The sequence below is a fragment of the Antechinus flavipes genome, chromosome 1 (assembly GCF_016432865.1).
Source record: "Antechinus flavipes isolate AdamAnt ecotype Samford, QLD, Australia chromosome 1, AdamAnt_v2, whole genome shotgun sequence".
Taxonomy (NCBI): domain Eukaryota; kingdom Metazoa; phylum Chordata; class Mammalia; order Dasyuromorphia; family Dasyuridae; genus Antechinus; species Antechinus flavipes.
Genome location: NC_067398.1, coordinates 717,005,556 through 717,028,059, shown reverse-complemented (window position 1 = coordinate 717,028,059; position 22,504 = coordinate 717,005,556).

The following is a 22,504-nucleotide window of genomic DNA, read 5'->3' as shown; positions in this document are numbered from 1 at the left end:
GGCGGGAGGCGGCGGGAGCGCCCTGTGCGCCTGCGCACCGCGCGCCGCCCGGCCCGCCACCGCCGAGCCACGCCCACGACGGGAGGGGGAGGGCGACCGGACCCGCCCAGAAGGGCTATTTCAAGGTGACGTCACCCGCTATAAATAGCCCTTCCGAGCTCTCCGCTTCCCCGCCCGGCTGGAGCCAGCCCCGACGCATGCGCCCTGCCCGTGGTGCAGTTTGGTGCTGCAAAGGTGGAGGTGGGAGCCTGGAGGGGCGGGGACTGCGGAGCGAGAGGGCTCGGCGCCTAGCGGGAGCCGCCCGGCTCTGGGTAACCTTGGCCAAAGCCCTGCCCCCACCCCAAGGCCTCAGTCACCGTCCCGGCAGAAGAAGAGGGTGGGCAAGAGGGTCCGCACCATCATGGCGTTGGTTTATTTGGAGGAATATGGATACGGGGCCTCCAGAGACACTGGGAGGGGTCCGGGGGCTTCTCGGGGCAGCCCAGGGGACCCCAGACAGCCCTAACACCCCCTGTTCTAACCCCCCTCCCAGCCCTGACATCTCCTGTTCTAGGCTCCCTCCCAGTCCTGACACTCCCTGTCCTAACCCTTCTCCCAGCCCTGACACCCCCTGTCCTAACCCTCCTCCCAGCCCTGACATCCCCTGTTCTAGGCTCCCTCCCAGCCCTGACATCTCCTGTTCTAAGTCTCCTCCCAGCTCTGACATCCCCTGTTCTAACCCCCCTCCCAGCCCTGACATCTGTTCTAAGCCCCCTCCCAGCTCTGACACTCCCTGTTCTAGGCTCCCTCCCACCTCTGACCTCCCCTGTTCTAAGCCCCCTCCCAGTCCTGACACTCCCTGTTCTAGGCTCCCTCCCAGCTCTGACATTCCCTGTTCTAAGCCCCCTCCCAGTCCTGACACCCCCTGTTCTAGGCTCCCTCCCACCTCTGACCTCCCCTGTTCTAGGCTCCCTCCCAGCCCTGACACTCCCTGTTCTAGGCTCCCTCCCACCTCTGACCTCCCCTGTTCTAGGCTCCCTCCCAGTCCTGACACCCCCTGTTCTAGGCTCCCTCCCACCTCTGACCTCCCCTGTTCTAGGCTCCCTCCCAGCCCTGACACCCCCTGTTCTAAGCCCCCTCCCAGCTCTGACCTCCCCCATTTTGGAACTTTCTTGCCTGTGACATTCCAAGACTCCATATACTCCACAGGAAAACCCTCTCAGGTGTGATTCCTGGGCCGGGGGCTGTCATCCTTCCCGGGCGAGTTCCCAAGGACTCCACAACCAATTGCTGGAGGTTCCGTGGAGGAACCAAGGTGGGCTTTGGGATCTTCTCCTGGAATGACTACGTGGTACAGACAAGGAAATAAATGAGGGCACTCTCTGAAAGCCCCCATGGAGGAGGGGCCTGCTGCGGTGGACAGAGCCCTGGGACTCAGCAAGAGAGCTGGGGCCCTGCTTCCCACCAGCTCCCCCTCTCCCCCCAGCCTGCAGGTTACTCCAACTGCCTCAGTTTTCTATCTGTAAAATCGGTATAACAGTAGCCGACTCCCACAGTTGTGAGGATTAAATGAGGTAGGTTGGAAGGTGCTCTTCAAATCTCAAAGCTGTGGAGAGGTAGGACTCCAAGCCCGACTTTCCGAGGCTGGGCTCCCTTTCAGCCATTCCCCCCACTCCTGAAACCACCAACAGTCAGCAAGCAGTGAAACACCCGTGCCGAGGGTTGGAGACGTTGCCCCATCCTCCAGGCAAATGGCCATAGCCGGGATAAGTGGGATAGTCCACTGGCGTGGGAGATAGCCCACTGGAGTGGGAGATAGCCCACTGGTCTGGGAGATAGCCTACTGGTCTGGGAGATAGCCTACTGGAGTGGGAGATAGCCCACTGGTGTGGGAGATAGCCCACTGGTCTGGGAGATAGCCCACTGGAATAGGAGATAGCCCACTGGTCTGGGAGATAGCCCACTGGCGTGGGAGATAGCCCACTGGTCTGGGAGATAGCCTACTGGAATGGGAGATAGCCGACTGGCGTGGGACGCCGTGGGGAGACAAGGTGGGGTCTTAGCTGGGAGCACGGAGACCAAGATGAGCAGGCAAAGTGACTGGCCACTGAGGAGGAACACAGGCCAGGACGTCCCCGATCGCCCAGGTCTCCCAGCCAGAGGATTTTCTCCTCAAGCCCGTAGGGAGCCCCTGAAGTTTAGTGAGTAGGGGAGGGACATGGCCAGGACCGCACTTTAGAAAAATCGTTTTAGTGGCTCGATGGAGGCTGGGCTGGAGTGGGCAAAACTTGGGACCCAGAGCCCCCAGCAGCTGTTGTGCCTCGGTTCCCTTTTAATGTCCTGACCCAGTTTCCCTAATTGTCCTATTCAGTTACTCTTCCTCAGGTTCTGACCATTCCCTCTTAATGTTTGATGGGATAAAAGTCTTATATCTTAGACCTCAGGCTATACTCATTCCCTCTTAATGTTTGATGGGATAAAGGTCTTTATCCAACCTCTCATTATGTCATCCTAGGTGCCCCCCATCAGGTCATCCCCATCCAGGCGCCTCCCCCATAAAAGAGTCTGGTATCCCCCAGTCTGGGCTGGATTCTTGGAGACCATAGTCTCGTCCAGCCCCGGGACCAACCATGGATCCACTTGGTCCCAGTAAATCTCTCCCTTTAATAAATTACTAAATACTCTCTGATCTCTGGCTCAGTTTCTCGGGCCTTACACAGCCACGCCCCCATGGGCTGACGAGCACCGGACCCGAGTGGAGACCGGGTCAGAGAAGATGCCGCCGGCCATCGGCAACGTTGCCCCGGCGACAGGGCCTCCGAGCCCATCACTTGCCCAGAGGCAGCGGGTGCCCAGAAGGAGCGGGTGTTACGGGCTCCCCGCCGGGCACTCTGGCTCCGCTCTGTCCTCCGAGGACATCTCCCCAGCACGGTGTACAGCTGAGCCCCCCCCCCCCTCCCCAGGGCTTCCCTCTCCCCTCCTGTCCAGTCAAGCATCTGTTAATGCATACAAAGCATTTATTAAGCGCCTACTGCACGAGGTGGGAGGCAGGGACAAAAATGAAACCCTGGCCTTATATTCCGTTGGGGGAATTAGCAGGGGACCTTCTGTATCCCAAAATAAACACCAAGAGCTTGAAAAGGGGTGGGACAGTAGCAACTGGGGGGTTCAAGCCCAAGATGGAGCTTGAGCAGAGTCTTGGGATCATGGATGAAAAGGAACCTAGAAGTGCTTAAGTGTCCACTTTTACAAATGAGGGAACTGAGGCCCAGAACTCTCAAGTCCGTGGCTCTGAGTGTCCGAGGAAGGATTCGCATCCAGGGCTTCCTCCCTCTGAAGCCATCCCGCATCCTTCCTCTTGAGGGAACTGAAAGGACTCTAGGAGGCCGAGGCTAGGGGAGAGGCGAGGGAAGGGAGCCCCGTGTGTGAGAGGGCGAGGGGTTGGATCTCACGGGGCTCCACGGGTAAGTGAAGGCTGAGCGTGCTTGCATCTGCTTCTCGAGGTAATGGGGAGCCTGGAGTTACTGATTGGGGGACTGCCGCGGTCAGACCGGGGGCTTCAGAGAATCACCTCGGCGGCCATTGGAGATGGGAGACGCTTGGCCCTGGAGGCCAAGGCCCAGCTCCCCACTGACTGTCCTGTGACCCCGTGCCTCAGTTTCCCCTTTGTCAGGATGACCTGCCCCCATCCCGCCTTCCCTACTTTGGGGGCTTCATTCGGACAAACTGGACAGTTTGGGGCTCGGCTGTCACTCACAAACAAGGTTCTGGGGTCAGAAAGGTGGAAGTTAAGGCTTGGCCGGGTCACCGACAGCAGGAGCTGGACCTGCCGAGGGCAGAACTGGTTTTTTGGGGGGCTTGGGGGCTCCCTACCTCACCCCCCTTCCCTCTCCAAACAGGCCCTTGCACAGAGCCAAGGCTTGAGGTGCCTTGTTGGGCTAGAGGGCGGGACCTTGGGAAACACTTACAGGGGCAGGGGCAGGGGCTGCAGGAAGAGCGGGTGTCCTTAACCCTGATGTCCGAGGTCTCGGCAGCTGCCCTTTGCTGGGCGTCTCAGCATCCCCCTCCAGCTCTGACTGCCTCCCCCCAGCCTTCCCCTTCAGCTTATCCCCAGACCAGAGTCCGGCCTGAGCATCAGGCTTCCAGTCCTCGTCCTGTCCCTGACCAGCGTGTGACCTTATTTCCCTGAGCCCCCGTTCCCTTCTCTGTATAAGGAGACCCCCCCCCCTCAGTCTGTGGTCCCAGGACTGAGATACACGGAAGACACCGCCCAGACCTTCGACCTTGGCTTGGGGGAGGACTCCTCCCCGGGAGTCACAACAGACCCGGCTCGGCTCCATCTGTGCTCCAGCCCACCCAGGGAGGCGGCAGCTGGGCCCCCCGGTGGTCAGAGCCCCGGAGTCGGGAAACTGCCCCGAGCCGGGAAAACTTCCCCGAGCCCTCGCTACCTGGATGAACAACGTCCCTCATCTGTAAAATGGGCGTAATAATGACACCTAGAATATGTAAGGTGTTTGGCCGAGCTTAAAGCGCTCTCTAAACACCATTGATAACTGTTGTAATGAGACTAGCCGGTAGGAACCACGCCTGGGAACCAGGAGCCCTGGACCCAACAATGGCTCCCCAACTTGCCCGTGACCTTGGACGAGGCCCTGTGAGCCACTGCGGGGAGCAGAGTGGGTGGTCCCCTAACACGGGCCACAGCGGGGAGGGGGAGCATCCTCTGGGAGGGTCACAGGGAAACAGACCCAGGCAGAAGTGGGTCAACATGGCGGCTGACGAGAAACCGGTTAATAATGGCCTTTCGCTCTCCACAGTTAGGAAAGTTCGACTGGAGAGCGGAGACTTACAAGGACCGAGCCAAGGTTATCTCCTCCCAAAAGAAGGGAAGCTCCTGGGGGGCAGGGACTGGCTTTGGGCGGGGCCCTGAGATTTGAAAAGAATCTTCTTTTTCTCTGCCCCCTTCCCCCTTCTAGAAAGGAGGCTCCCCGGGGGACTGGGACTGGCTGGGTCTCCCCTCCTGCCTCTGCTCCCCCGTACGGAGGAGCTGGATGTGGAAACCTATGAGACTGACGTCATCGTGGGATAGAAGAGAGACCGCTGGGATGGCTTGTCCTTCTCCAAGAGACCGTGACGATACCCGTGACAATGGGCAAGTGAACCGGGCTCGGGGGGAGACGGCTGTACCGGCCGCCCGCCCCCGCCACAGTCACCAGGACGAGAGTCAGGCCCTGGACGCAGGGGGAGACCTGGCTCTTTTTAAGCTGAGCTTCCTAGGTCTGTTGGTCCCAGGCAACACCCATTCAGTGACTAAGGCTCCGGAACAAAAGAGGCAGGGAATGGCAAAAAAAGGAAAATCGATCAGTGCAAGGAGAATAAACGCCTCTCTCTGAGAACCTGGGACCGTCAGCCACCTCTGTGAGGAGAGCTGCCCACGGGGGACCAAAGTGGCACTGGGCAGTTGGGCAACAAAGTATTTCTTTTTTTTTTCTTCTCTCTCCTTTTCTCTTCTCTTCTCTCCCTTTCTCTTCTCTCTCCTTTTCTTTTCTTCTCCTTTTCTCTTCTCTCTCCTTTTCTTCTCCTTTTCTCTTCTCTCTCCTTTTCTTCTCCTTTTCTCTTCTCTCTGCTTTTCTTTCCTCTTTCCCTTCTCCTCCTCAGTCCACATAGACTATCTCACCCCTACTTGCATGTGTTCTCGAAGGAGTTACGGGCTAGATTTCATTTTTTCCTTAAGGACCACCTCTCAGTGAAAATCACTCCGGTTCTTGATTGACCAACAGTAGGTCCTCACCCGTCTCTCTTAGGCCGTTGTTTGGGCCCTGAGTGAATGTAAACTACTGTTCTCTTTTGGCCAGAAACCTCGAGGGTCTTCTCCCAGAGCGATGGAAGGGGCCCTTCTTTGCCTCTTTTCTTACCTCCCCTTAACTGAGACCTGTCAAAAACCCGAGTTCAACAAGGCCAAGGTCCTCCCTGCAATCTGAGCCCTCCCAGGCGGCTCTGGGGGAGGGCGTGAGGCTGGTGACTTTGCACAACCTGGAACTGAATCCACAGAATTCAATCCCCTTCTGTTGCCCAGAAGAGTGAACTAAAAGGGAAAGAAATGGCCCGAAGTCAGGCGTCCCGAGCCAGGCTGTGCTCCTACCCTTGTTGCTCCCAGGGAGGTGCTGCTCCTGCCCCTCCCCCAAAGCCCTCCTCGGCCCATGAAGCTGAAGGGCCTCCCTCCCACTACCCAGGCTCAGAGGTCTCCCCCAGAAGAGGCCATATTGGCCAGCCCCCTGCCCAGAGAGAGAGTTCTGGGGCACCAGGTGTCCAGATTAAAATGCAAACAATCCTCCCGGGCTGGAGACAAACAGAAAAGTAGGAAGTGGATACCAAGTGATTCCAGGAGCTCCTGCTGCTCCCACCTGGGCCCCGGGGGAGGCCAGCAATGGTCCTTCACTCAGAGGCCGGCCTCCTCTCCCCAGCCGGGCACTGCCCTCCGGCCCCAGAAGTCTGCTCCTCAGCAGCCTCCTTCCGCTCACATCCCGGGGAGTTACTGATGCTGGGAGGGACTTCCTGGCTCATCCACATTACCCAGAGGCATTCAGGTGACTCGAGGGAGAGAGCACAAGGACCGGGGATTCCCAAGGTCCGAGTGCGAATGGTGCTTCAGATGCTTTAGCCTGGGTAGCCCTGGCCAGGCCACTTATTCTCATCTACCTCAGTTTCCTCATCCATCGAGTGATGCTAAAAGTACCTCCCTCCCGGGGTTTGTAGAGAGGATAAAATGAGATATTTGTAAAGCAATTTGTCCGTGTCAAGTCCATGTAAATGCTAGTTATTAGCGGGGCCACAGAAGGGGCTAAGCCCTTGTCCCGTGGGGAGGGGCAGGGACGGCCCCCCAGGGGCGGAGGGGGTGGGGGATCACACAGCAATCCCAGGTCCAGCTGGGCTCACCCTCCTGACTCTCACTCCAGCTCCTTCCAGCCAGGGCGGCATCGGAGCTGGGCTTTGGGCCCTGCCTGCGAGCCTTCGTTCCCCCAGCCCACCGCGGGTTCTGGGTCATCAGCCGGAGAACCTCCTGCTTCTCCAGAACAAGATACTAGGAAAGGGGAATGAGTGAACCTGCCTGAGCTGGGCTCCTAATAACTTAATGTGCCCCAAGGGGCTGATTAGTAGCTGGGGAGCAGCCTGGCTCTCTTAGCTCTGAGTGCATCCCTGGGGCCCTCCCAGCCCCGACATAGTCTTTGGTCTCCCATCCTGACACCCCCTGTTCTAAGCCCCTCCCAGCCCTGACACCCCCTGTTCTAAGCCCCTCCCAGCCCTGACACCCCCTGTTCTAAGCCCCTCCCAGCCCTGACACCCCCTGTTCTTAGCCCCCTTCCAGCTCTGACATCCCCTGTTCTAAGCCCCTCCCAGCCCTGACACCCCCTGTTCTTAGCCCCTCCCAGCCCTGACCTCCCCTGTTCTAAGCCCCTCCTAACCCTGACACCCCCTGTTCTAAGCCCCTCCCAGCCCTGACACCCCCTGTTTTAGGCCTGTCCCAGCCCTGACAGCTTGGTTTTCCCCTCTCCCCAGGTCTCTGAGCTCTCCTTCCCATGAGGCTTTTGGCTCCTTTGGCTCTGGAGCTCCCCCTCCCCCGCACTGTCCGCGGGCAGGCCCCCCAGGCTGAGTCCCGCAGCGCCTGCCCGTCCCCCCCCCCCAGATTGCCAGGCCCACCAGGATGCCAGGAGCTGCGGGACCTGTGGGAGCCGCTCAGATGCCGGAGCTCGGCAGGAGGCCCGAGGGAGCCTGGGCCCCGGGGTGCGGTTGGCGGTCCGGGAGAGCGAGCCGGGCCGGGAACACGAGGAGGGTCTGTCTCTGTTGTACCATCGGGAGCCCCCTGCCAGGGGCTGCTGGGGATCCCGCCCAGAATGGATCCTCCCGGGAGGGGAGGCTACTGGGAGACGGAGAGGCAGCTGCCGTTCTCTGACCTCTCTGAGGGGCCCTTGCCTTGTCTGACCTCCCTCCTTCCCCCTCTGCCTCCAGTTTATCTCATTCCCATCCGCAGCACCCGCGCCCGGCTGCCCCGCGGCTCCTGCAGATGCTCTGATCCACAGCTGGGGAGGCTCTCGGGGAACTGACCCGTCCCTCAACATGTCTCCCCAACGCCCCGGGCCAGGGAACCGAGGAGCGGGCTTAGAACAGGGCGTGTCAGGGCTGGGAGGGGGCTTAGAACAGGGCGTGTCAGGGCCGGGAGGGGGCTTAGAACAGGGGAGGTCAGGACTGGGAGGGGGCTTAGAACAGGGGATGTCAGGGCTGGGAGGGGGCTTAGAACAGGGGGTGTCAGGGCCGGGAGGGGGCTTAGAACAGGGGATGGCAGAGCTGGGGGGAGCTTGGAATGGAAGGTGTCAGAGCTCTGGGGGCACCTCCTCCCCTCCACCCCACCCCAGGACCCCCAGTTGCACAGAGGGACAGCGCGGGGCTGGGCCCGGTTCCCTTTCTGAGGCCTCACGCGCAGCCGGACCGGCCGGGCCGCAGGAAGCTCACAGTCCAGTCTGAGGACGGAGCCTAGGTCCCGCCCGCAGGAGTCCGGGGAGGGGCGGGGAGCCCCCCCAGGGTCCGGGAGGCCAGGAAGGCCCGGAATGGATTTTGCAGCAGTGGGAAGGCAGGCAGGGGAGGGGCGGGGGCTGGGCTGGGTGGGGGGCTTTTCGGCCCGCCCCTCCCTCGGAGCAGACACAGGGTCGCGGGGCCGGGTTGGGAAGCAAGGCTGAGGCGGGGCGCGCGGCGGGGGGAGGGCTACAACCGGATCCGCCCACTCCCGCCCCTTTCCTCGGGACATCGGGAGGGGAACGGGATAACTGGGTATTGTCTCGGGCGGCTCCACAGCCCCAAAGGCCCCCTTGCTCGTGTCGTCCCCGCCGAGGGCTTGAAGCCGGAGGAGCAGGGACCGGAAGGCTGGGGGTGCGGGAGCAGCTCTCTCACTCTAGCAGTCCTGGTGGCTCCCGCCGGCCTCTGGACCAAATGCCCGCTCTTCTGGCTGGGGAGAGAGCCCCCTCCCGGCCTCGGCCAGCTCCCAGGCTTGATTTTGTCCAAGGGCTGGCCTTCCAGCCAAACTGGCTTTCTTGAGGTTCAAGGCGTGTCCCGAGGCTGGGCCCCCGCCTGCTCCCCCTCCCCACATCGTGCTCCCTCTCCCCACCTTCACAGGTATCCCTCCCTCTGCTCCGAGGCCGCCTCCCTCAAGACCAGAGGAGAGCAGAGTCTCGGGCCTCCCAGCCTCCTGTGCTCCCTCAGCGAGACCGGAGAGGGACGGACGGCAGCCCCCTTACTCTCTGAATTCCCCTCTGAGGTTTCTGGGGAGCAAGGGCCGGCCTCCCTTTTGGGGGGGCAGGATTTTCCCCTTTCTTCTGCCCCTCCCAAAGCACGTTCTGAGACCACCCCAGTGCTGCCACGTGCGGTGGGGCCTCGGTTTCCCCGTCCGCAAATGAGGGCGTAGGACTGGCTGGCCTCTGAGCCCCTCAGACTGGATCTGGGATCCCATATCTTTGGGTTAGCTCCCTCCCCGCCCCCGCCGCCTCAGTTTCCCTATCTGTAAATGAGGGAGGTCTCCTGAATGGATGCCCCAGGTCCCTTCCAGCCTGGGATCCGCTCCCTTTTGGGGAGCTCCCTCCCGGCCTCCGTTTCTCTGTCTGTAAACGAGGGTGTTGGACTAGATGGCCCCTCAGGTCCCTCCCAGCTCCAGCCCCAGGGTCCCTGAACGTCAGACAGCCCCCACCCCCTCCCCGAGGCCGCCCGCGGCTCCGGGAGCCAAGCCGGACACGTGGGCTCGCCGTCGCCGTGGGAGACGATCTCGCCTGGCTCTGTTGCTAAGGCCCGCGGGCCAATCAGCGGCCAGCCAGCGCAGCCGGCCTTGTTGCCATGGCGCTGCCGGGCGCGGCGGCCAATGGCGAAGTGGGAGCCGGGCTGGGGGCACGTCGGTCCTCTCCCCACGCCAACCGCACCGCTGGGGGGAGGGGGGATTGGCTGTTCCCTTTGTTAGAAGGGGCCCGGGACCCCCGAGAAGTGGGGGGGGAAGGGGAAGCAGCTGGTGCTCGGAGGCAGGGAGGCCCGCTGGCCTCGTGTCGCGGGCCTCTGCCCGGCTTTCGGCAGCAGTCACAGCCGCTCCGCCCCCTCGAGCCCCTTCCCCGGCTCCCCCAGCCCCCAAACGGCAGCCGCTGGCTCCCGGGGAGGCAGGGGATGGCCTCTCGTGAGAACCTGAGGCTGGATGGCCGGGAGCCGGAAAGCCTGGAGCCACGGGAAAGGGCGCTGGACTGGCGGGGGACCCGGGCGGGAGCTCTCCCCCTGACCTTCTTCACCTCCGCATCGCCCCCTTCCAACCCTAGCTGTCCCTTCTAGCCCCGAGCCCAGGATCCCTTGCGGTGCAGCCCCATGGCCGCGGGGCCCCTTGCCCAGCCCTAACCTTGGGGTCCCGCCCCCCAAATCTCCGGCGCGGTTGGGGGGAAGCCGCCGCCCCCGGAGCGCAGTTTAGTCCTGGAACGCCCCGGGGCGCCAAACTGCTCTGGGTCAGGGATGCGTCGGCCGGAACCTCCTCAGAACCCTGCTTAAGAGCTACGGGATTACAAGGAGTGAACCGAGGGCCAGCTCCATGGGCCCCGGGAGCTGTTCGCACGGCCGGTGCTGGGGGAGAGGAGCGCCTGCGGCTCCCACCGCGGCCAGCTCCTTCACACCAGGCCCGAGCCTGGGCCCCTGAGCCAGCAGGGGGCGCTGCATCCGAAGGCGCTGGGACGCGGCAGGGGGTCGGCCCTCTCCCATCCCCCATGTTCCTCTGGGGCCCAAGGAAGGCTCCTTCGGACACTGGCTTCCTCCCACTTGCCCCAAGGCAGGAGGGAGCCCTAAGTCCAAAGATCTGAGTCCAGGTCCTTGCCCGTGGGGTGTCTCTGGACAAATCATCCTCTGGAAGGGGGGGCTGAGCCTTTCGGGGGTTTGCAGGGAGGGGCTGGAGGGGGCTCTGGGGCAGAATGACTCTCATCCCATCTCAGCCCCAGGAGGGAGCCTCCCTTCCAAGTAAGGCAACGGCCTGTGAGAGCCTCTGACCATCCCAGATTCTGAGCCAAAGGGTCGCTGGGGCCAGCCCCTCCTTTTTACAGTTGGGGAAACTGAGGCTCAGTTTCCCAAGAGTCCCGGATGGTATCAAAACACAGATGATCTGACACCCCCATCCGCCAAGGGAGAGGGAGGAGAAAGTGGGTGGAGGAGAGAACCGCCCTCGTGGGGTGTCGCCCCCCCTTCGGCCAGGTTGGGACATTCTCCACGCGTCCCCCGCTCTCCCGGCACCATCACCGACCCGACCTCGTGCTTTCAAGAACTTTTATTTAGCAAACTGTGAGTTCATCAGAAGCAGAGCTAACACACTGCCCTCCTTCCTTGCTCCCCCCCAGGACTGTGGCAAAGGGGCCCCTCCGATGTTCAGTCAGTCCCGGGCGCGACGCCCCGTGTGGCCCCCGAGAAGGGAAGCAAAGGCCAACCTCGAGGCTGACTGGTGCTGGCCCTGGAGCCGGGGCGGCGGCCATTCCTCTCTCAGCCCCTGGGAGTCTGGACCCCAGACCCCCGAGGCTGAGAGCAGAGCCCTCCCGCTCACTCTAGGCAAGGGGGGGGGGAATCTGCCAAATCTGTGGCAAAGCCCTGGGCAGCCTCGGGGCTCGTCTGTACGACTCCCAGGCCCAGCTCCCGCTAACAACAAGCTAAAGAACCAGGAAAGCCAAACTCTGCCCTCCCTGGAAACAGGCTGGGAGACCCAAGCCAGGGAGAGCAAAAAGGCGGCGGCCCGCCCCCATACTCACAACAAGAACAGAAAAGTGGCCCCGTGGAGCCCCCAGAAGTGGGCGCCCGCAAGGGCGGGCTTGGCGTTCCTCTGCAACACGAGGAAACCGAACCCAGAGCGGGGGCGTGACCTGCCAGGCTCCAGGAGCGCCTCAGACCCGGTTGCCTCCTGAGAATTCAAATAGCAGCAGAGCGGCCCAGAAAGTGTCGCTGGAGGTCTGCTCATTCAGGGAGTCCCCCGGAACCTGGAACGGCAGACACAGAATTATGTCTCTAATCGGCGGCGGTACGGGCTGCGTGCCCTCGGCCGAGTCCCACGCCCTCTCTGAAACTGCCCCTTCGACCGTCCAATGAGGCAGTCCGGGCCCGAGCTCCCCCCAGTTTGGAACCCAACGACCACTTTCTCGACCTTCGTTGCCTCCCCTGTGAAATGAAGCCCACCAAGTCCTCCCGGGTCCTCCGGGTATTGTACACGATACCATAAAGTCTTAGAAAGCGGCTAGGAAAGCCGGGAGAGGTTTTGGGCAGCGAAGGCCTCATTTCTAAAACAGGTAGAGAACTGACTCCACTTTATAAGAATACAAATCATCTGATCGCAGTCAAAGCCCAGGAACAGAATTTCAGATGAAGAAATTAAAGCTATTGCTAGTCATGTGAAAGGGTGCTCCAAATCACTATTGATCAGGGAAATGTAAATGAAGACAACTCTGAGATACACACCTCTCAGACTGGCTAAGGTGACAGGAAAAGATAAGGACCCATGTTGGAGGGGATGGGGGAAAACGGGGACACTGATACATTGTTGGTGGAGTTGTGAACGGATCCAGCCATTCTGGAGAAAGATTTAGAAGTATGCCCAAAGGGCTAAAAGAAACATGCATCCCCTTTGATGCAGCGGGGTCTCTGCTGGGTCCGTAGGCCAGAGAGAGCATTAAAAGGGGAAAAGGACCCACGTGGGCAAAAATGTTTGTGGCGGCCCTTTTTGTGGTGGCAAAGAATTGGAAAATAGTGGCTGCCCATCGGGTGGGGAATGGCTGAATAAGTTACGGTATATGCATGTTATGGGATATTATTGTTCGGTAAGAAATAACCGGCAGGATGATTTCAGAAAGGCCTGGAGAGACTGACAGGAGCTGATGCTGAGGGAAATGAGTAGAACCAGGAGATCATTGGACACGGCAACAAGAAGATTATAATCAGCTGTGATGGACGTGGCTCTTTTCGATGATGGGGTGATCCAAGGCAATTCCAACAGACTTGTTTGGGGGGGGTTGGTGAAGTAATTGGGGTTAAGTGACTCCCCCAGGGTCACATAGGTAAGAAATGTTAAGAATCTGAGGGTGATTTGAACTCAGGTCCTCCTGACTCTAGGGGCCGGGGCTCTATTCACTGAACCATGGAGGCGGCCCTTCCAATGGATTTGTGATGGAAACAGCCATTCAGAGAGAGAATCATGGAGACTGAATGTGGGTCAAAGCAGAGTTTTTTGTTTTTGTTTTTGCTCTTGTTTGTTTGCTTCATTTTTGTTTCTTTCTCGTGGTTTTTTCCTTTTCGATCTGACTTTTCTTATACAATGTGCCAAACATGGAAATGCGTGTCAAAGAACTGCACGTGTTTAACCTGAATCAGATTGCTTGTTGTCTTTGGGGGGGACGGAAGGGAGGGAGGGAGAAAAATCTGAAACACAGAGTTTTACAGAAATGAAGGTTGAAAACTATCTTTACATGTGTTTGGAAAAGAAAGAAAAAAGAGAAAGAGAACAAAAGAAAGAAAGAACAAAAAAGAAAGAACAAAAAAGAAAGAAAAAGAAAGAAAAAGAAAGAAAGAAAGAAAGAAAGAAAGAAAGAAAGAAAGAAAGAAAGAAAGAAAGAAAGAAAGAAAGAAAGAAAGAAAGAAAGAAAGGAAGGAAGGAAGGAAGGAAGGAAGGAGGAAGGAAGGAAGGAAGGAAGGAAGGAAGGAAGGAAGGAAGGAAGGAAGGAAGGAAGGAAGGAAGGAAGGAAGGAAGGAAGGAAGGAAGGAAGGAAGGAAGGAAGGAAGGAAGGAAGGAAGGAGGAAGGAAGGAAGGAAGGAAGGAAGGAAGGAAGAAGGAAGGAAGGAGGAAGGAAGGAAGGAAGGAAGGAAGGAAGGAAGGAAGGAAGGAAGGAAGGAAGGAAGGAAGGAAGGAAGGAAGGAAGGAAGGAAGGAAGAAGGAAGGAAGGAAGGAAGAAGAAGGAAGGAAGGAAGGAAGGAAGGAAGGAAGGAAGGAAGGAAGGAAGGAAGGAAGGAAGGAAGAAGGAAGGAAGGAAGGAAGGAGGAAGGAAGGAAGGAAGGAAGGAAGGAAGGAAGGAAGGAAGGAAGGAAGGAAGGAAGGAAGGAAGGAAGGAAGGAAGGAAGGAAGGAAGAAGGAAGGAAGGAAGGAAGGAAGGAAGAAGAAGGAAGGAAGGAAGGAAGGAAGAAGGAAGGAAGGAAGGAAGGAAGGAAGGAAGGAAGGAAGGAAGGAAGGAAGGAAGGAAGGAAGGAAAGAAAGAAGGAAGGAAGGAAAGAAGGAAAGAAAGGAAGGAAGAAGGAAGGAAGGAAGGAAGGAAGGAAGGAAGGAAGGAAGGAAGGAAGGAAGGAAGGAAGGAAGGAAGGAAGGAAGGAAGGAAGGAAGGAAGGAAGGAAGGAAGGAAGGAAGGAAGGAAGGAAGGAAGGAAAGGAAGGAAGGAAGGAAAGGAAAGAAAGAAGGAAGGAAGGAAAGAAGGAAAGAAAGGAAGGAAGGAAGGAAGGAAGGAAAGAAAAGGAAGAAGGAGGGAGGGAGGAAGGAGGAAGGAAGGAAGGAAGGAAGGAAGGAAGGAAGGAAGGAAGGAAGGAAGGAAGGAAGGAAGGAAGGAAGGAAGGAAGGAAGGAAGGAAGGAAGGAAGGAAAGGAAAGAAGGAAAGGAAGGAAGGAAGGAAAGAAAGAAAGGAAGGAAGGAAAAGAAGGAAAGAAAGAAAAGGAAGAAGGAGGGAGGGAGGAAGGGAGGGAGAAAGCTGTCTAGACTAAGTGATTTGGCCAGGATCACACTTCCAGTACGGGTCAAAGGGGGAATATGAAACCAGGTCTCCCTGACTTCTCAGGACTCCTGGGAAGAATCTGGGAAACTGGCTCAGATTCCACCCAAAAAGCACTTATTAAGCACCTGCTGCATGTCTGGTCCTGGCAGATACTGAAGGTAAAACAATCAGCATGACGCCTGTTCACATTCTACTGAGTCCATCCCTGCCTGCCCTTCCTGGCCCTGTGCCTCGCACCACACTCCTCCCTCTGTCCCGGCCTCAGTGTGTCCATCTGTAAAATGAAGCTTGCGCGTCTCCAGGAGACTCTCTCTGGGCCAGTGTGGGGGCCTCCAGGGGCAGACCCTGCTCCCATCACCGAGGTTTGCCCCCTGACCCTTCTGGAACACACGCCCGGGAGACCAGCCTGGAGGCAGAGGGCACTGCCAAGCCCTCCTTTGCCAAGCCACAGAGGGAACATCGGCCGTCCCTGCAGGGCCTTCGAAAGGAGATAGCGCCTCTCGGGGCCCGCAACCTGGGGCGGGTCCTGCCTGGGCCACGGGGGATGGCCGAGATAAGGCCCAGGGCCCCGAGCCTGACCTCCAGGGACTCGGGGAAGGATCCTCGCCCTCCAGCCACACCAGCAGAGCGCCCAAGCCAGCGCCCACCTGGAGATGGGGAAACTGAGGCCCGGAGATGGAAAGGGACTTTCAGGTCCAAACAGAGTGTCGGGGGCAAGATTTGAACTCAGGTCTTCTTGACTCCAGCCCAGAACCCACCCCTGTCAGTCATGGGAATGGGGACGATCTGCCTTCTGTGGAGACCTGAGAGGGGGAAGGGACATGCAGGCCAACCCCTCCCTGCAGGACCAGGATGAGAACTGTGGGGTTCTCAGGACCCTCCCAGCCCCAACACCCCATAGGCCCTCTCAGCTCCTATGTCCTGCCCCTTCTCAGTTCCCTCCCTTGGTCCTCAGGACCCTCCCGGACCCCAGCTGCTCCCCCGTCCGAGCCAGGGCTCCCCGCCTCCGTTCTCTCCTGGACACGTCACAGGACTGTTGCGTTTGGGGCCAGGACAGGCCGGTTTTTGATCCCCGGCCCCCGTACAGCTCACTTTGGATCTTTGAGCCTCGGTTTCCCCATATGTACAAGAGTCTGGGCCTTGCCTGGATCCGATGCAGATCTGGCCCCATGGCAACATGGCAAGTGCCGGGCAGGCCTCGAGGTGCCCCTCGGGGCAGCCGCCATCCTCCTCCCAGCGAGCCCCCCCCAGCCACACCTGGAAAAGCAGGGGTCCGAAGGACCCGGGCTCATCTCCTGGGCCCCTTTGTGGGGGAGGGGTCGGACTGCCCTCTGCCCTCCCCTCCAGGGGGTGCCCACGGGCTGCCAGCCAGGAGGGAAGGGGCCCCGGGCAGGCTGCCCTGAGCCTGGTCTCATCTGGCCGACCCTCCGCCCCAGGCCTCAGCATCTGCACTGGTACTCGGGGCTCAGTCCGGGCCTGGGGCCCCACACACAGCAGTCTGCCCCCGGCCCAGGGCCCACTCACGGCACACGAGCCCCCCGGCCCAGGGCCCCACAGCCTCTACAGCTGGGTTGGCCCCCAGGGCTTTGAGAACCGAGGAAGAAAGTGTGAGGTTTCCTGGGGGAAGAGTCAAGAGATGAGAGTCCAGTCTGCGTCCTGGGCTGAGGGGAACCCCAAGCAAGGTGTCTCCCTCTGAGCCTCAGTTTACTTTATCTGCAAAATGGGGGCTGGGCTTCTGAGGTCCCTGCCTCCCCCCAGGACCCCGGGAGCCTCAGAGGGCACCTCGGGGCGGGCCCAGGTGAGGGGCCAAGGGGCAGGAAGGAGCCGCCCGCATTCGAGCCCCCGCTTTGCCTCCCCCCGTGTCTGACCCTCGGCCAGTGCCGTGCACCAGGAGGAGGGTGGGTGAGGGAGGAGCCGAAGGGGACGATCTGGAGACGCGTTTCAGTCCCTATCTCAGCCCGGCACTGCCTGGCCCAGGGACCGGGTCCTCCCTTGGAGCCTCAGTTTCCTCACCTGGAAATTGGGGGCTTGACTCCCAGAGGAAAGTGACTCAACCTGACAGCCGGGAGCCGAGCTCCCCGAGGGAAGGACGCTCCCTCTTTGTCCTGTCTCTCCAGCGTGCCGCCCAGTGCTGGGCATGCAGCAGGAACTTAATGCATGCTTACCGAATTGAATGTCATGTGCCCACATGAACTCTTGGAGGACAAGATGGTTTTATTTCTGAAAGGCATTTTGGGGGGCTTCCGTCTCCTCAGTGCCCAGCACAATGCTGAGCAGACAGTAGGTGCCTAATAATTGTTTGCCGTCTGATTGGTCAGAGCCAGCGAGCTCTCCAAACGGGCTCCTGGCCACGGACCGGGCTGCTTGCAGGCACTGCCACGGTTCGGCGGCAGGGAGCCCAATGAGTCTGGGGGAGGGGCACAGAGCAGCCAGAGTCGCCCCGTGTGCCCAGCGAGGAACGCGTCTCCCCGTGAAGGGAGCCAGCTCAGTCTGGGCCGTGTGTGAGCGTGGGGAGGGGAAAGCCGAGGGACCGCCAGCCCAGCCGCGCGCAGGCCGCTGGCTCCGACCCCTGACCCCCCCAGAGCTCCCCCCAGATCGCCATACTCATCCGTACAGAAGTGGTCGCCACCTCTTCTGCCACATCCAGCTCACTCAGGGCTGCGCCAGGGTTCTCTGCAGGTGCCAGGGGGTCCTGCAGGGGCAGAGAGCGACATCGTGGCTCCTGCCCGCAGGGAGCTTGGACGCGCCGGGGGTAAAGGAAGCGGGGAGAGGTAGGCCTGGGGAGAAGCAGGCTCCTCAAGGGCCAGGGGGGCCCGCTACAACATGCACCACCACTGCATTCTCTTTACTAAGCACCTACTGTATACCCGGCCCTAAGTTAAGTACCAGAAATATAAAGACCAAAAGCAGCCAGTCCCTTTGCTTAAGGAGCTGTCAGTCTACTCAGGGTTACAATATTCAACACTATTGAATCCCCTTTATTAAGCACCTACTGTATACCAGGCCCTAAGTTAAGTACCAAGGCTATAAAGACCAAAAGGAGCCAGTCCCTTTGTTTAAGGAGCTGACACCCTACTCAGGGTTATAGTATTCACTACTATTGAATTCCCTTTACTAAGCACCTACTGTATACCAGGTGCTGTGCAAGGTACTGGGGACAAAAATGAATCGGGGTCTCCCCTCGAGGATCTGGAAGGCCACTGAAGAAGGGAAGCTGTTCCTCTTACTGAGAGCTGCCCCAAAGCTCCCCCGTCCTGGAGGTTATGTATGGAGGGTCCAGACTAGAGGGCGTGGCCGGCCCAGAGTGAGCAGGGGACGGGATGCCTGAGGTCCCAAAGGAATTCTGGGAAGGGGCTGAGCCTGACTCCCTCCTGCTGGAGAGGGCCTGCCTTTGTGTTTAATAAATGGGGAATGCAGGGCTCCCGGGAGGAAAGCCCGGGTGTCCCTCGTGGGCAGGATTGGGTCAAGGGAAGCTCAGAACGTCAGTGTCCAGTCCGAAGGACCCAGTGCCGGTCCGAAGGACCCGGTGTCCAGTCCGAAGGACCCAGTGCCAGTCCGAAGGACCCGGTGTCCGGTCTGAAGGACTCAGCGCCGGCTGGGGAGCCTTACCTGGTGGTACTGCAAAGCTTGGGGCTCGGCCAGGATGGAAACTTGGGGAGGACTCGGGGGCTTCTCCAGCACCATCTCCGAGGAACTGGAAAACAACAAGAGCTGGGCTTGCCTTCGGGCCTCGTGGTGCTGGGGGGCCCGGAGCTCCCTGTAAGGGAGCAGCTGGAAAGGCTGGAATGGAGCGCCAGAAACCCCCGAGGGAGCCCGGCTCCGTCTGGTAGGCAGTGATTAGGTCTCTCTGGACACTCACTGGCCTCCGCAGAGAGAGGCTGCCATCGGCCCGAGGGAAGGCCCGGCCAGCCCACTGCTGGAGCGTCGCAGCCTGCCAAGGGCTCTCTCCGTAGCCGCCGGGGTCAGGGCCACCGTCCCCATCTCCCAGGTTGGGGTGACCTGGAGGGCCCTTGACGCCAGGCCGCCGGGCTTGCAAAGCGCCTCACCCGCACCATCGTGCTGGAATCGGCCCCTAGACACACGCTGGCCCTAAGTGGGCACTGCCAGACTCAGCTTCCTCGTGCGCACACCGGGAACCGTGGCAGGGATGAAGGTTCAGGGAGACCAGGCCAGAGCCGGCCAGCTGGAGGGATCCCCCCAGTGCAACCGTCCGGGGCCACCCCACGAGCCACACGGCTTCCTCCCGGCCTTTGTCTTCGTCCAGGGGAACGTGGGCTGCTCCCCGAACGAGCCCGCTCTCTAGAACGGGGCTGGCATTTGCCCGGGTCCTGCTCCTCTTTCCCAGGAGAGAGTGAAGTCTAGACCGAGGAACTGAGAAGCACGTTCGACAGACTTGGGACGGAGAGAGCCGTCAGCACCCAGAGAGAGGCTGGGGGATGGGGGGCGCAGAGGGGACCATTTGTTCGTGGCTGCCTGCTTTCCCCTTTGGTTCATGGCTGCCTGCTTTTGGTTTTCTTTCTCATTTTTTTCCTTTTTGATCTGATTTTTCTTATGGAGCGTGATAATGGTGGAAGTCTGTGCACACGGTTAACCTAAATTGGATCACTGGCCATGGGGAGGGGAGGAGGGGTGGGAAGGGAGGGAGAAAAGTTTGGCAAACGAAGCTTTGTAAGAGGGAATGTGCAAAACTTTCTTTGTGGGGATTTGGAAAAGAAAAAGCTCTGAATTAAATACAGACAGACTGACAGACAGACAGATAGGTAGATGGATAACTAGACAGACAGAGATAGATGGACAACTAGACAGGACAGACAGATGGATAACTAGACAGACAGAAAGACAGAGATAGGTGGATAACTAGACAGACAGACAGATAGACAGACAGATGGATGGATAAATAGACAGACAAATAGATGGATAGATGGATGGATGGATAAATAGACAGACAGACAGACTGATAGACAGATAGATAGATGGATGGATAGACAGATAGATGGATGGATAGATAGACAGATAGATGGATAAATAGACAGACAAATAGATAGATGGATAGATGGATGGATGGATAAATAGACAGACAGATTGATAGATAGACAGATAGATGGATGGATAGATAGACAGACAGACTGATAGATAGACAGACAGATAGATGGATGGATAGATAGACAGATAGATGGATAAATAGACAGACAGACCGATAGACAGACAGATAGATAGATGGATAGATGGATGGATAGATAGACAGACAGACTGATAGATAGACAGATAGATGGATGGATAGATAGACAGATAGATGGATGGCTAAATAGACGGATAGATGGATAAACAGACAGACAGACAGATAGATGGATAGATGGATGGATAGATAAATAGACAGACAAACAGACAAATAAATAGACAGATAGATGGATGGGTGGATAGATAGACAGACAGACCAATAGATGGATGGATAAATAGAGGGATGGATAGACAGACAGATAGATGGATGGATAGATAGATGGATGGATAAATAGACAGACAGACAGATAGATAGATAAATAGATAGATGAATAGACAAACAGATAGATGGATAGACAGACAGACAAATAGACGAATAAATAGACAGATGTATGGGTGGATAGACAGATAGATGGATAGACAGACATACAAACGGACCAATAGATGGATGGATAAATAGAGGGATGGATAGACAGACAGATAGATGGATGGATAGATGGATGGATGGATAAATAGACAAACAGACAGATAGATGGATAAATAGATAAGACAGATAGATGATAGATAGATAGATCGATAGATGATGAATGGATAGATAGGCTGATAGAGACAGATAGACAGGTAAGTAGAAAGAGAGAGACAGAGACAGACACAGAGAGAAATGTAGCTTAAAAAAAAAGAAAGAAAGAAACTGAGTCCCAGAGCAAGCGGGATGGTCTCTGATGGTACTCAGTTTGTCATGTCAAGAGTTGGACTCAAGGACCGCTGGAGACACTGATCAGCCATGTGACCCTGGCTGCCTCCGTCGGAGCTTGGACATCATACTCGAGGGCTCCCTCCCAGGATCCTACTTTCCTGTGCCTCGTTTGTCAGGAGAAGAGCCAGAGAGTTAAGCCCCGAGACAGGAACCAAGGAACCAGCTGGGCTGGAACAGCACCCAGAGAGTGTCACACGGGGAAGAGCTCTAGAACAGGGGATGTCGGAGGCAGCCGGACCTCCGAGGGCTCTTTACCCCTTGCATGTGGCCAAGCCGCTGGGGCCTCACGCCTGCTGGGCCCCCACCTGGCCACCAGTGGGTCCCCCGGCCCCTTCCCCGGCCCCTTCCCCGGCCCCTGCGCTTCCCTGTGGGCTCAGCCCTTAGACAGGGCTGGGGGTTTTGGGGGGGGTGGGGAGGGGGTGGAAACACGTTTCCTTCACAATAACACAGGGCTCACCTGGGCCTTCCTCCTAGGCCCCAAAGCCCCGCCCGCTTCTGTTCCCTACCTCTGCGGAAGGACACACTCCAGGGCTCCCAGCGGCTCCTCCCTGAGCATGAAGCTGCCCGTCTCCAGGCCGGGCTGCCTGCCGGCCACTTCGGGATGGGGCCCCATGCCCGCCCTGGGAGGGCTCCGGTCTGGGGGGACCTGGTAACCTGGAGAGACCAATGAGGAGCTTCACAGGCAGCCCCAGGGCAGGGAGGCTCCGCCCTCCGGGTGCCTGCTTGCTCAGGATCGTCCAGGCAAGGTGGGCCCCCAAAAGAGCTCCCTCCAAGTCAGAGAACTGGGGGTTCCTGTCGCCCTTACCCAGCCGGGACGGCCGCCTGCTCCAGCGGCACCCCCTTATGGAAACGAATCTCAGGGGGGTGAGGGGAAGCCAGTGATGGAAAAGCTGGGACCCCAAGCTTCCAACTCTATCCTTCCTTCAACTGCACAATATTGTGGGCTGACCTCCCCTGTTCTAAGCCCCCTCCCAGCCCTGACCCCCCTGTTCTAGGCCCCCTCCCAGCCCTGACCCCCCTGTTCTAGGCCCCCTCCCAGCCCTGACCCCCCTGTTCTAGGCCCCCTCCCAGCCCTGACCCCCCTGTTCTAAGCCCCTTCCCAGCCCTGACTCTCCTGTTCTAAGAGCTCTTCCAAAATTCAGACAATCAGCATTTACTAAGTGCTCATGTTCAGGCACTGCCCCCGCACTGTGCTAAGCAAGAAAGTCCTGGGTTCAAGTCCTGTCTCTTCCATTTCCTCCCTGTGTCGCCCTGGGGTCTGGACGCACCAAACAACTGTCTCAGACTCTAAGTGTTCAGAGGCGGCAAACTGCTCTGGGGGAGGCCCCAAAAGATGGCTTCCTTCTGACGCCCCCGGGGGGCTCCCCCACCTCTCTGTGGGGCCCCCTTCAGTGAAACTGAGCATCTGGGGCTTGTGACAGGACCTCGAGATTTCCTGGGAAGAGTAGGAAAGGGCCCAGGTCCTTGGAGGCGGCCGCGGGGGCCCTGACCTGCTGTGTGACCCCCGACAAGTCCTTCGCCCCCCGACCCGCTGTGTGACCCCGGACGAGTCCCTTCGCCCCCCGACCCGCTGTGTGACCCCGGACGAGTCCTTTGCCCCCCTGACCCGCTGTGTGACCCCGGACGAGTCCCTTCGCCCCCCTGACCCTCTGTGTGACCCCGGACGAGTCCTTCGCCCCCCGACCCGCTATGTGAGGAGTCCCTTCGCCCCACCCCCCTCTGCTGCCTCCTCTGGAGGGGCTGGAGAAGGGAAGGGCGGCCC